The following is a 15301-nucleotide window of genomic DNA, read 5'->3' as shown; positions in this document are numbered from 1 at the left end:
CATCTGATAAACTCTGATTAACTTTGTCAAATTTCCCAAAAGCTCCTGGGAAGTTTCAATTACTATTTATAAATCTATATAGTCATCTGGGGGGAAAAAAGAAAACATGGAGTTATTAACCTGTTATATTGCTGTTGAACACAAAAGAAAAAAGAAATCAATCACATTATCTTTTTTTTATCTATGAGGAGAAAATGTTTGGTTCTCAGTTGCTGGATTCAAACCAAAGAAACTCATGACCCTGATGTGGGTTTGATTTGTGGAAACCTGGTGCTGGGATTAAGAATAGGGTGGAGCAGATCTGAGGCTTTGGGGACATGAAACAAATAGAGAAGCAAGAACAGTATTCAGGGGAAAAGTCAAATCTTGAAACCCATTAAGCAGATCCAGCCTTATGTCCAACAGGAACTATGTAGAAAGGTGAAATCTACTGCAGCTGGAATTGAAAAATGGAACAGACCAATTCATGAGGGCAATTAGAAGGAAGTTTGGTAAGTTTACCTCAGATGGGGAAGCTGAGTACCAGACTATTGTGGGGCTTCTATTCAGTTCAGTCTCTTAATCATATCTGACTCTTTGCAACCCCATGGACTGCAACACACAAGTCTTCCTTGTCCATCACCAACTCCCAGAATCTACTGAAACTCATGTCCACTGAGTTGGTGATGCTATCCAACCATCTCATCCTCCGTCATCCCCTTCTCCTCCTGCCTTCAATCTTTCCCAGCATCAAGGTCTCTTCAGATAAGTCAGTTCTTCGCATCAGGTGGCCAAAGTATTGGAGTTTCAGCTTCAGCATCAGTCCTTCCAATGAATATTCAGGACTGATTTCCTTTAGGATGGATGGGTTGGATCTTGTAGTCCAAGGGGCTTCTATAGGAGGTACAAATACATCGTGGAAAGCACTCTCTTATCTTTATAGCAAATTCAGTCGGTGAGTAAATGGGTTTTGATAGGTTATTGTTGGGAGGTAAGGGACATAGAGATACACTCTTCAGATATTCTCTTAAGAGAACCTTTTGTGAAGAGTATTGCTGAGCAGCAGCCTCCAGTGGCTCCCATTCAGTGACTGGGCACAGTGCGGATACTCAAGTGAGGCCATTACCCAAGGGGAGAATTCCCTAATGGACGACTTTAGCTCAGGGTCTCCCCATCAACCTGGCCAAAATTTGCTCAGAACTGTGCTATGTATGAGGATCTTTCTACCCAATCTCCTTCCTTCCCTCTCTCCTTATATATGTGCCAGACTTACATTGTGATGTGATGGCACTTCCTACCTGCTCCTGCTCTCTCCCACTTTATCCTTCACAGGCATTTCCCCAATAAATCTCTTGCATATCTAGTCCCATCTTGGCCTGTGCTTAAAAACTGAGTATGGCATAATTGTCCTGTGGGTGTGCTGCCTCAATGTCTCCTCTCCGTTCTAACCGTCCTCCCCGAACACTCATGTCTACATACATAGAGTCAATACACATTCACATGCCCGAATCTGTGAGAGATTAGTTCCAGACCCTCCACAGATATAAAAATCCATGGATGCTCAAGCCCTTTAGATAAGATGGTGTAGTATTTACATGTAACTGTGCACAGTCTTCCATGGACTTTAAATCTCTAGATTACTTAAAATATCTAATACAATGTAAATGCTATGTAAATACTTGTAAATGCAATGTAAATACTATGTAAATAGTTGACAGCACACAGCAAATTAAAAATTGCTTCTTGGAAATTTCTAGAATTTTTATTCATGTATTTTTGATCCAGGGTTGGTTGAATGCATGGATGCAGAATCCACAGATACAGAGGGCCAACAATCTACATTTATCAAGCACTTATGTGCCTGGTGCTATGCTAATTAATTCACATTCGTTATCTTATTTCCTACAATTACCTTATGAGGTAAATGCCATTATTGGTGGTGTTTTAAGATGAGAAAGTTGAAACAGAAAGACTGAACACCTCATCTAGTATGATACAACTGGCCTGATACACCCAAGTTAGACCTGGCTTCAGATGTGGCATAGCTGTGCTAAATGGCCTCTAATGGCAGTTGCAAGCACCTATCAAGGGCACCAGTAAGAGATTTTAAAAGTTCTTATCACAAGGAAAAAATGTAAAGAAACATTGTAACTATATGTAGTGAGGTATGTTAACCAGACTTATTGAAGTCATCACTTCAAAATACAAACAAATATTGAATCATTATACTATATACCTGAGACTAATATAGTGTTTTATGTCAACAATACCTCAATTAGAAAAAAGGAAAAAAGAGCACCAGGACGTGTGTCTAACAGCTCTAGGACTCTTTCTAGTTCTTCCTATCTTCCTCTTGCTCTGATCTGCTCTCCTCTGTCTCATGCATTGCCTTCTCCCTGGTCCATTTGGGTGGGCCCTTAGCTTAAGGACCTGCCTAATTTTGATCTTGATTTGGTTTTATTCCTGATCTCTTCAATTTTTTTTTTTTTTTTTTGTCCTTGGCCTCCTTTCAATCATCTTCTTTGCTCTGCAACTCAAAGCCCAGTTCTGTTTTCACCCTGAGCCCAACTCACATATTTTGCCTTCTGTCTCTTTTCTTTCTCCTCCTTTTACTCCCCAAACCTCCTTCATCATTTCTTGTGGCAGTTTTCTTGTGGGGTAATATTGATTAAAGCTAACACAACATTATCAATCAACTATTCTCCAATAAAAATTAAAGAAAAAGAAAGAAAACTGTGGACATCTGGTTATATGCCCCCAAGAATGAAAAAACAGGTGTTGAAACAAAAGTTTGTACACAAATGTCCAGAGCAATATTACTCATAACAGCCCAAAATGGAAACAACCCAAATGTCCATTAACTGATGAAAAGATAAACAAAATGTGATTCATACAGTCGGATCTCTTTATTCACAATAAAGAGAGACAGTTTTCTATAAAGAAGTCACAAACACTGAATTAGCAAATGCTGAACTACTACTTGGACTGCAAGGAGATCCAACCAGTCTATTCTAAAGATCAGCCCTGGGTATTCTTTGGAAGGAATGATGCTAAAGCTGAAACGCCAGTACTGTGACCACCGCATGTGAAGAGTTGACTCATTGGAAAAGACTCTGATGCTGGGAGGGATTGGGGGCAGGAGGAGAAGGGGACGACAGAGGATGAGATGGCTGGATGGCATCACGGACTCGATGGACATGAGTTTGAGTGAACTCCAGGAGCTGGTGATGGACAGGGAGGCCTGGTGTGCTGCAGTTCATGGGGTTGCAAAGAGTCGGACATGACTGAGCGACTGAACTGAACTATTACTCTACAGGAAATAGAGGGCTAGGTTCCTGCAAGCCTCTGGCCACCACATTTTCCTCAACTGTTCAATACATAGCCTTGTTTTATGTGTGTTCCTGTTTAAAGACACATTACTACATGTTGCTCATTAACATTGAACCTGTGGCCAACAGCACTATTACTCATTCCTGAATGAAGCTTGTCTAACACACGTATGTTTTCTCCATAAGGCATATCATAGTCTTCTTGCCCTAGATGCTGGAACACTGGACAGCATTCTAATACTATACTTGGAGGGCCTTTTAAACAGTGAAATCACCAACAAAAATCCCCCAACTGCAAAAAACCTGACTGGAACTAAATAGGGTGTGAAAGGGACACTTAACAGTGTGAGTGCTGAAACGAAAAAAGCAGAATATTGCTTTTTTCATACCTTCACTGGCAACATGCACGTCAAGTGACTAAAATTTTCAACACTCTGCATGTGTATGTCTTTGAATGGTCACAAAAACACTACATGTATTGATTGGAGGCTTACAGATAAATTTCAGCAACTAGGAAAATTTGCAGATACAGAATCTGTAAGCAATAAGGATTAACTGACCATACAATGGAATATTATTCAGCCATAAAAAGGAATGAAATACTTGGACATGTGATAAAATGAATGAATCTTGAAAATAATTTGTTATCTGAAGGAAACACAAAAGGCTACGTATTATATGATTTCATTTATATGAAATATCCATAATAAGTAAAATCTATAAAAACAGAAAGCAAATTAGTGGCTGCCTTGGGGTGACACAAGCTGGAATCAAGGTTGCTGGGAGAAATATCACTAACCTCAGATATGCAGATGACACCACCCTAATGTCAGAAAGTGAAGAAAAACTAAAGAGCCTCTTGATGAAAGTGAAAGAGGAGAGTGAGAAAGTTGGCTTAAAGCTCAACATTCAGAAAACTAGGAACATGGCATCCAGTCCCATCACTTCATGGCAAATAGATGGGGAAACAGTGAAAACAATGAGAGACTTTCTTTTGGGGGGCTCCAAAATCACTGAAAATGGTGACTGTAGCCATGAAATTAAAAGACGCTTACTCCTTGGAAGGAAAGTTATGACCAACCTAGATAGCATATTCAAAAGCAGAGACATTACTCTGCAAGCAAAGGTCCATCTAGTGAAGGCTATGGTTTTTCCAGTGGTCATGTATGGATGTGAGAGTTGGACTGTGAATGCTGAGTGCCAAAGAATTGATGCTTTTGAACTGTGGTGTTGGAGAAGACTCTTGAGACTCCCTTGGACAGCAAGGAGATCCAACCAGTCCATCCTAAAGGAAATTGGTCTGGAATATTCATTGGAAGGACTGATGTTGAAGCTGAAACTCCAATACTTTGGCCACCTAATGCGAAGAGTTGACTCATTGGAAAAGACCCTGATGCTGGGCAAGATTGAAGGCATGAGGAGAAGGGGACGAAAGAGAATGAGATGGTTGGATGGCATTACTGCCTCAATGGACATGAGTTTGAGTAAACTCCAGGAGATGGTGATGGACAGGGAGGCCTGGCATGCTGCAGTCCATGGGGTCACAAAGAGTCAGACACAACTGAGCAACTGAAGTAAACTGAACTGGAGTGACGAGGAGGTGAAAAAAATGATTGCTTAATGGGTATCAGGCTGTCTTTTGGGGTGATAAAAATGTTCTGGAGCTAGATATTGGTGATGGTTGCACACATTGTGAATGTATCAGATGTTACTGAAGTTTATAGTTCTAAATGGTAAATTTTATGTTATATGTATTTTACCACAATAAAAAAACTACAAAATCTTAGATGCTCAAGGAAATAAAAACAAGCCTTCTTGTTTAAAAGGCTACATGTTTGGTAGATGTTTTCAAACAAGAGAAAATATTATGGTTTGCATGTTTCTTTTGCCAAATATTCATATGCCAGCATCCCCCAAATATATGTTCATTATGTTCCTATGCTCTACTGTACGTAGAAATTATAAGCTCATTAAGTAAAGCTTCTCAGAAAAAACTAAGGACATAGCCTTAGACAGAACTCAGTTTTATCTCTATGGGTTGAAAAGCTGTGGAATTATTGCAACTTTTCTTAGATGTAATGATACAATACAGAATCTGCAGGTGTGGGTGGACAAAGAAGGCTCCCGTGTGTCATTCCAAATAGGATTCTTCCCTTGGATGGGGCAATTGAAGGTCAAGGCTTCTGGGAAGAAATGGAGAATAAGTACTCCATGCCTTGAATGTTAGACACCCATAATATTGAGATCAAATAAGTTGATGCTGCTGTTGACTCCTTTATAATGGAATTAGAGGAGTAAAACCAAGCCTTTTACCTGGAAAGTGGAATATCCCACTTTCCCACAGAAATGGACCAAGGAAATGCTCATAAACAAAGCCAGAACTGCTGCATTCAAGCATGGGAATGACCTTTCAACCACCAAAGCTTTTACATCACACCTGGAGCACAGTGAAGACTGTCTAAGTAGAAATGAAGAAGCAGCAATCTAGGACCTTGCATTGTGCATGATGAGTAGTAAGAGCAAGGACTTCCTATTTCTGTTAGTGCTTGGCTATTATGTGAGCCTGGGAAGCAGGCACCAAATTGAGATTAAATGTGCAAGGGTTTTATTAGGAGGGCCACCTGTGAAAGAAAGTAAGCAGGAAGGCCAACAAGGCTGGGAGAGCCATCAGTTCAGGAAGCAGGTAATCTGATACCAAGGGAAGAAGAGAGAGAAAGGAGGAGGATGGACGGAAGATCTTAGACTGCCATGAACTAAGAAAGGCTTAGCAAGGCTATTGGAGAGCCAAAAAAAAAGAAAAAATCACCAGAAGATTCCTGTGTCTCCCAGAAGTGGCCTGCTCTAGCATCCCCGCTGTACTCTGTCATTGACAGGAGCAGTCTGTGGAGAACCTGGCCTTGGAACAAATATGACAGATTTCAGAGCACAGGAGCAAGGCCCTTCATCTACTCACACTCCCAGTAGCTGGAGGTCTGGTAGGCACATTCTCAGCCACAGGGACAGGGACAGGAGAGGACCACGTCAACGAACAAGAGAGGAACCTAACCACCTCCCTGGGCACTCTGAGCACTACTTTAGTCTGTCAATATCTCAAAGCTGGGCCTGAGTGGGGACAGAATTAAGGGTCCTGGCTGTGCAACAGGCTTCACCTCTTTCACTCCCTTCTCTGCAAAATATGCATAACAGTGGCAACTATGCCTGTTAACTGATTCCTCAAGAGCAATAACTTTTTTCAGTTTTCCTTTTCCTGCCTCCTTTTCTCCAGTCTTCTTTTTCCTTTTTCTACCTCTCTCTCTCTTATTTCACACTTGTGCCTTAAATTTGTCCCCATTACTTTAGATAATAAGGGGTCAATGACCCTTGTTATTTACAATGCTAACTCAATACAAAGGTGAGTGTGATTAATAAACCCAGAAACCATTTCTGACCAGATCCTAGATCTTGACATAGGTTGATAAAGGGCAGATGTCATCATAGTCTCCAGCAACTGGAGACTCTCATCACTTCTTTCCTCCACCTCATTTGCTCTTATTCCTTTTTGTATACAACCTTCTTTCCACCCTTCCCTTATATTTGTCTTTGGACACTCATGTTCCTGTAATTTTCCTGCTGCATTGCAGTTTTCAGTAGAATCTCACTGAAAAGCTACCTCTGTAGCTTCTCCACATGGGGTTAGACCTGGATTTCAAGGACAGGAGGGGGAAAAAAAAAAAACCCAGAAGCTACCTTTCCCAGTGTACTTGATCATAGAACTTACAGCTCCCAATGTTAGATTCCAGGATTCCACCTTCCCTGGGTAATAACTGTGTTTAAATCTCCATGGTGGATAGACATGGAGAGTGGAAGAGCTGAAAGAAAAGAGCTAGGTGGCCAAAGCCAAGGCAAGTCAGACAACAATGGGTGCATAGTGATGTCAGGTCTGCTGCAGATCTAAGCGGGTAGACTGGTAACAGAAAAGCCTGACACCCTGAAAGAGCTTTCTAGGAGTCAAGATTCATAATATTACATTAGATTAGAGCCTTGAAAAACTATGTTGCTGTGGGTGTAGCAATGTGCTCCTGCCCTATGCTCATTTACTGCTCTTACAGATGTGTTCTCTGTGACTAAATACCAGAGGAATGGGGACCTTAGGGTATTCAGTACCCATTTGTTATTTTTATCAATATACCTAAAATTATTGTGTGTTAGTTGCTCAGTTGTGTCCACCTCTTTTCAGCCCCATGGACTGTGGCCCACCAGGCTCCTCTGTCCCTGGAATTTTCCAGACAAGAATACTGGAGTGGGTTGCCATTCCCTTCTCCAGGGGATCTTCCCCACCCAGGGATTGTACCTGGGTCTCCTGCATTCTTTATCACTTGAGCTACCAGGGAAACAGTTATTACCATCCTTAATTAATTGACCTCATTTAATCCTCACAGCAATCCCAAGAGTGAGGTACCAATAGCATCTCCTTTCTACAGATGAGGAATATGAGACTTAGAGAAGAAACAGCTGCCGAGTTCACACAGCTGGTAGGTAATATACCAGAACTCCAACCAGGGGCTCCATGTTCTGTCATGCAGGCTGCACACTGGACAATTCCTAGAAGAGCTACTCACATAGACCATGGTACATTGACTAGAGTTGGATACTATAGGAGTCCTGACAAAGCCGAAGTGCTTCAGCACACCACTGGGCTTTTGAGTAAATGTAGGTAGAGAAGGACTTTAAAATGTATATAACAAGAGCATGTTTTCTTTAAATTAAAACTTAAACCTTGTAGAAGAATCAGATTGCTTAGATTGAGTTTAAGCACTTATCGATGCCGTGTTTAGACTTTTTTTCACTACTCTGCACTGTGCGGGCTTTAACTGCTGTTTGTATCCTACCAGACTTCATGGTTTTATCTTCTGGAGTTCCAAAGGGAAGGAGTAGAGTTCACAGAAGCCAGTTTGAAGCTTTCCTCCCAAGAATTTGCATGGGTGTGGCTTTTGGGACGTTTATCTACTTGGTACCAAAGAAAAGCAAATCTATTGCTCACTTTCCTGGAGCAGATTACCTTATAGCTGCTAAGTTTTGAGCTTCTAAGATGATTAGGATCTAGCTGAAAGGATGCTAGCAGCAGTTTCCTAACACTTTGGGAAAGGAGGATTATTATAGAGAGCAATTAGTGTCCTCAAAATTACACCAGAAATAATTTATGGGTGATAGACCAAGATCAGATTTAGATCTAATTCCTGTCTGTTAGAGCTTCCCTTGTAGCTCAGTTGGTAAATAATCTATCTGCAGGAGACCTGGGTTTGATTCCTGAGTCAAGAAGATCCCCTGGAGAAGGGAATGACAACCCACTCCAGTATTCTTGCCTGGAGAATCCTGTGGACGGAGAAGCCAGGCAGGTTACAATCCATGGGATCACAAGAGTTGGACACAACTTAGCGACTAAACACCCTGTCTATTAGAATCTCCCACAAAACAAAAAGATACCTAAGAAAGAGACAGGAGTGTATTTAAGAGAGAAGGAAGGAAAGGAGAAATGAATGACAGAGTCAAATCCCTCAGTTTGCCTGGAAATGTTGGGGTGGGATTGGAGGAGGGTAGAGTGTGTGATAAAGCAATCTACTATCACATCCCTACCCTATCTGTGGCATTGTCAGCCAGGAAGGGAAATGTGGAAACCTTAATCTCGAGTCCTGTTTATGAATGTATATTTATACTATAAATAAAAAGTATAATTTCACAGTTTTTAATCAAGTTTTTATCTTATTTTTCTAAAAGTGCAGATCTAGATTTTCTTCGAGGTTAGACAGCAGCTCTCTTGGGGTGGTGCTATGAATGATTCTTTAGTTGTGCTAGAGCCAAATCCAGAAAAAAAAAAACAGAATTGTGTGAACTAAAACTTTTCTGCCGGTTGTTGTAAAAGGACTGGCTTCTTTTGGTGGAAACATTATTTTTGTGTTAAGCCTTTTTAGACTTCTTAGTTTTCATGGGAACACTGAACCTGAAATTTTGAAGCCTGGGATAGGTGGAAGAGGAAGTGCAGAAGAGAGTGAGAGGCCACCCCAGATTACTAAGGAGGGCTGATCAGTGACAGCCAGTGCCTCCCTGCAAAAGAACCAAGATGCCCAACATCTCATTTTGTGTTCTGTTCTTGCCCAGTAATGGCCACCTATTTGTTGCCTCATCCTCTGCTACAATCAAGATAGGGCCCCACCATTTTAATAAACATGTTTGGACATTTCCAGGAGATGGTTTCTTTTTGAATCAAGTGTCTCATCAAATGAAATAAACTTCCTAAAATCTTTTTCCAAAAAGCATCTGCACTTTGACTATGCCTCCTTTCTGTGGTAGATTTGTTAGGCCGTATCAGCAGAAATTTGACAAGTTTCCAAGTTTGATTTCCTTGATTCTCCGGCAGAGAACACGTGTGGAACATGGAGATGAGACAGTAGACTGTTTGTGTGGAGTAGGACTGACGGTGAGGTTCCAACACACTCCACAAGGGCTCTCACGGTGTTGATGGATGAAAGCAGTGGAGCAGAAACAGAAGGAAGTGAAAAATACACAACAGTGAGCAGCTTGGATATGGCAGGAACCTCAAAAAGCCCTGGCAGCCAGGTGGCCACACTCTGGGAGAATCAGCCATTAACACACAGGACTAAACTAATTCCATCCTGAAGTTGAGATAATAAAATTCAGTCCTGTAGGATCATGTAAGAAATGAATTCACTGCAATGGTAGGGAAGTTTGAACAGGAATAAAGTATTTCTTTCAAACTGGAGTTTTAAACATATGTAGGGAACCAATTCCATGTTCTCAGTCATACATCTTCACTTTCAGAGCTTCTGTTTCTGAAACACAGCAACTGGTCCTCGCAAAGAAAAATGAAAACAGCAGGTGCTGAAACTGGCCTTCTGAATCCTATTCCTTCCTGTGGTACAGCTCAAAAACTGTATTTGAATTTGCAGTTATTTGAGTTCTTGCATTTTAGAAGAGTGTCTTCAGACAGAGGAAGAAAGGTGTTTCATTTTCAAGGAACAAAAGTATCTGAAGTGTTTTATTACTCATTTGAATAACATTAACATCCAGGAAGGGTATATGGAAAGGTTCTTAGTATCTAAAATTTTATCTTCAGTAAATACCTAAGGAAATTCTAAAATTTTGAACACAATAAATACCCTACCCAAATTTCTTAGAGTGACAATCACTATGGCAACATCACCACATGTGGTATAGATGTTTGCCCCAAACCAGTTGTTGACTTCAAATCACAATTCCTAAAGATTTGGCTTGACACATAGGAAGTAACATCACCAAACTATAACATTTCTGTTTATACCATTGAGTAATTGATAAAGACTTCACAAGGGTCTGCCTCCCTCTATAGAGATGGTCATACATTTCTTGTCACATCAAACATATAGAGAACTGTATATTCATCTTTGTGGCTCAGCTGGTAAAGAATTCACCTGCAATGCAGGAGACCAGGGTTTGATCCCTGGATTGGGAAGATCCCCTGGACAAGGGAAAGGCTACCCATTCCAGTATTCTGGCCTGGAGAATCCCATGGACTAGTCCATGGGGTCACAAAGAGTTGGACACGACTGAGCGAATTCCACTTTCACTTCCCTCAGTGTTCTCTCTTAATCACCTTTCCTATGTCAGCTTCTTAAAATATATGTCTACCAGTATCATATTACTGAAATAATAATATGATTGTTGCCAAATCTGGTAGTTTGTATGCAGCCTTCACTGTTCTTGATCTTTCTGCAGCAGTCATATAGTTGACTACTATTGTGAGTTGAGGTCAGGAAGCAAGATTAGAACTGGACATGGAACAACAGAATGGTTTCAAATACAAAAAGGAGTACGTCAAGGCTGTATATTGTCACCCTGCTTATTTAACTTATCCGCAGAGTATATCATGAGAAATGCTGGGCTGGAAGAAGCACAAGCTGAAATCAAGATTGCCGAGAGAAATATCAATAACCTCAGATACGCAGATGACACCACCCTTATGGCAGAAAGTGAAGAGGAACTAAAAAGCCTCTTGATGAAAGTGAAAGAGGAGAGTGAAAAAGTTGGCTTAAAGCTCAACGTTCAGAAAATGAAGATCATGGCATCTGGTCCCATCACTTCATGGGAAGTAGATAGGGAAACAGTGGAAACAGTGTCAGACTTTATTTTGGGGGGCTCCAAAATCACTGCAGATGGTGACTGCAGCCATGAAATTAAAAGACGCTTACTCCTTGGAAGGAAAGTTATGACCAACCTAGATAGCATATTCAAAAGCAGAGACATTACTTTGTCAACAAAGGTCTGTCTAGTCAAGGCTATGGTTTTTCCAGTAGTCATGTATGGATGTGAGAGTTGGACTGTGAAGAAAGCTGAGCATCGAAGAATTGATGCTTTTGAACTATGGTGTTGGAGAAGACTGTTGATAGTCCCTTGGACTGCAGGGAGATCTAACCAGTCCATTCCAAAGGAGATTAGTCCTGGGTGTTCTTTGGAAGAACTGATGCTAAAGCTGAAACTCCAGTACTTTGGCCACCTCATGTGAAGAGTTGACTCATTGGAAAAGACTTTGATGCTGGGAGGGATTGGGGGCAGGAGGAGAGAGGGACGGCAGAAGATGAGATGGCTGGATGGCATCACCGACTCGATGGACATGAGTTTGAATGAACTTCGGGAGTTGGTGATGGACAGGGAGGCCTGGCGTGCTGCAATTCATGGGGTCACAAAGAGTCGGACACAACTGAATGAATGAACTGAACTGATTGTGAGTTGAATTGAATGCCTACCGATCCCCAAATTCATGTGTCAAAGTTTTAACCCCTAGTATCTCAGCATGTAATCTTTGGAAGTAGGGCCACTACAGATGTAAATTAGCTAAGATGATGTCACATGAGAGTATTATAGACCCCTTATCCAATATGATTGGTGTCATTCTAAAAAGGGGGAATTTGGAGACAGACATATAAGGAGGAAAGACTCAAGAGAATGCCATGTGAAGGCAGAGCTCAGGTATTGCACCTACAGGTCAAAGGATGCTAAAGATTGCCAGCACAGCCCTAGAAGCTAGAAGAGAAGCATGAAACAGATCCTTCCCTCTTAGCCCTTTGAAGGATCTAAGTCTGTTGGTACCTTCATCTCAGGCATCCAACCTCCAAAAGTGTGAGACAATAAATTTCTGTTATTTAAGCTCCTTTGTTGCAGCAGCCCTAGGAAACTTACACAACTACCATTTCTTATTCCAGGACTTCTGATATGGAGTACTCCTCTTGAGTTTTCTCTGGCTCTGTGACCATTTATTGCTTCTCAATCCATTTCACTTCCTCTGTTGCCTAAATATCTGTGTTTCCTAGAATTCCATCTTCATCCTCTCCATGGAGAGGCAGTATCGAGTTTTCTGGAGTTAGCGCTCCTTGCTGGGTCACCTTGGATAATGAGTTTTATCTCTCTGTTGAGTCAGTTTCCCTACTTGCAAACCAATAGTTTCTACGTGAGGCAACTAAGAGTGACTGTCCACTTCTCAAACATGTGTGCTGTTTTTTTGTGTTTTTTTTTTTAAGTTTCTAATTGAGAGAGTTGTTATAAGGAGTAAATCATTCCATATATATTAAGTACTGAACATGTAAGTAAGTTAAGTAAAGTAAAGTTGTTCAGTCGTGTCCAACTCTTTGCGATCCCATGGACTGTAGCCTACCAGGCTCCTCCCTCCATGGGATTCTCCAGGCAAGAGTACTGGAGTGGGTTGCCATTGCCTTCTCCAGGGGATCTTCCTGACCCAGGGATCGAACCTGGGTCTCCTGCATTCCAGGCAGATGCTTTAACCTCTGAGCCACCAGGGAAGCCCTGAACATGTAAGCACTCAATAAATATTTACTGTTAATTATTATATTCTCTCTTTACTTCCACATGTGCTCTTTCACCATCTCAGCTTCTATTCTTATAGTGGACATTCGTTACTCATTTTGGCCACATTAAGGGCTTCCCAGGTGGCGCTAGTGGTAAAGAACCCACCTGCCAATGCAGGAGATGTAAGAGATGTGGGTTTGATCCCTGGGTGGGAAAGATTCCCTTGGAGAAGGAAATGGCAACCCACTCCAGTATTCTTGCCTGCAGAATCCCATGGACAGAGCAGCCTGTCAATCTACAGTCCATAGCGTCGCAAAGAGTCAGACATGACTTAAAGTGACTTAGCACTTGGCCACATTGCACATTTAGCCCTCTTTCTCTTAAAAGGCCTTGCTTCCTACTAAAAGTGAAAAAATGTTAATTGCTTAGTCATGCCTGACTCTTTGTGCCTCCATGGACTGTAGCCCACCATGCTCCTCTGCCCATGGAATTCTCCAGGCAAGAAAACTGGGGTGGGTAGCCATTCCCTTCTCCAGGGGATCTTCCTGACCCAGGAATCAAACTTGGGTCTCCTGCATTGCAGGTGGATTCTTTACTGTCTGAGTCACCAGGAAAGCCCAAGGGCATGCATTTGCCTGGAATAGAACCTGGGTCAATTGCTTGGAAGGCAGTTATGCTAACCACTATACCACCAATCACCTGGTGGCATACTACTAAGGAGGCCATAACAATAGGCACATTTCCAGGCTCCCTTGCAGCTAGAACCCAGGCATTTCAACTGTACCCATGCCAGACTGAGTTGGGAAACCAGTAAAAGAAAGAGGAGCCTCTCATGGAGCCCTTCTGGCAAACATGGAAGCAGCACTTCCAGTGTCCAGAAGCAGCTGCCACAGAAGTTGATGGTAGCACCCAATGCCATGTGTTGGCAGGATTGGTGGTACCAATTGCAGAATCCTGACTCTGCACCCAGCACCTGCAATGTGAATTGGGAATTCTTTCTTATCATAAAATCTCTAAGCTTGGTTCTCTTGTTTTCCTGGAGACTCCATAAGCTACCTATTATCTCTAATAAATTATTTCCTTAAATAACCAGGGTTGCTTTCTGTTGTTTGTAACCAAGAACCTTGACAGATGAAACATTGGTTTCAATGACCACTTATATACTGATGGTTTCCAAACCTGGAGCTTCAGCCTCTACTTCTCACTTAGAATTCTATCTGGACCTCTCCATGTTCTAAAAATTACCTTGAAATAGATAAGCTACATGATTTACTGTATAGTACAGGGAATGATTAATATACTCAATATCATTAATAACCTATAATGAAAATAATCTGAAATACTTTTATGTCAAAAAATATATGTACCTATAAAACCAAATCATTTTGCTACACACCTGAAACTGAATCAATGTTGTAAACCAACTCTACTTCAATGGAGGTGGGAGGGGGGTTCATGTTTGGGATCGCATGTACACCCACGGTGGATTCATGTCAATGTATGGCAAAACCAATACAGTATTGTAAAGTAAAATAAAGTAAAAAAAAAAAAAAAAGAATATGACTTTGAAGCAAACTTGCCCATAACCAATTGTAATGCTGATTTAATCATCTCAAGTCTCCCTTAACTATAGATTCTCAGTTTAATGGAATTATCAGATGCTCAAATGCCCCTCAGCCCAGCTTGGGCTAGGTGTGGGGAGCGTGTTGATACAGGGGACAAATGCTCAATTCTGCAAACTAGGGAAAAAAAATTTCTATTGAAAACATGAAAAAAATCAATGAATGTATAAAATCAACACCAATTGTCAAATTAAAACATTTCAGTTCTAATTGTTTCATAACAACATAAGAGTTAAAACAACTACGAGGTAAAACCCTATCATTACAAAATCCAATTAATCTATGACCTCCCTCCAAATATTTTAGTCAGAAAACACCTAACTTTAGAAACCCAAGTCACTCTGGACTCCAGTAAAATCTTTTAAATGCCACATACAAAATCTTAAAACCTCTGAAGTTCATCCTTTAGGCTTCATTTCTGTACTTTTTACTTGCCACTTTGTGGGGGATTCTGTTTCTGCTTCCTCCCTATCCCCTCAGTCTGGGTCAGGTTGGGAGCCAATCTACAGCAGGAATGCACTGTTACTCTCTTTTCCT

The 15301-nt window shown here is 41.2% G+C and overlaps 1 non-coding gene across 1 annotated transcript; it reads right to left on the bottom strand.

Moving 5' to 3' along the window:
- Positions 1–13062: 13062 nt before the first annotated feature.
- TRNAS-GGA (transfer RNA serine (anticodon GGA)) lies at positions 13063–13135 on the bottom strand. The gene has a single exon. It is a non-coding gene; the product is annotated as a tRNA-Ser (tRNA).
- Between the last annotated feature and the right edge of the window lie 2166 nt (positions 13136–15301).

This window comes from Budorcas taxicolor, chromosome 11 (assembly GCF_023091745.1).
Source record: "Budorcas taxicolor isolate Tak-1 chromosome 11, Takin1.1, whole genome shotgun sequence".
NCBI classification, from domain to species: Eukaryota; Metazoa; Chordata; class Mammalia; order Artiodactyla; family Bovidae; genus Budorcas; species Budorcas taxicolor.
This window is presented reverse-complemented; position numbering and strand designations above follow the sequence as displayed.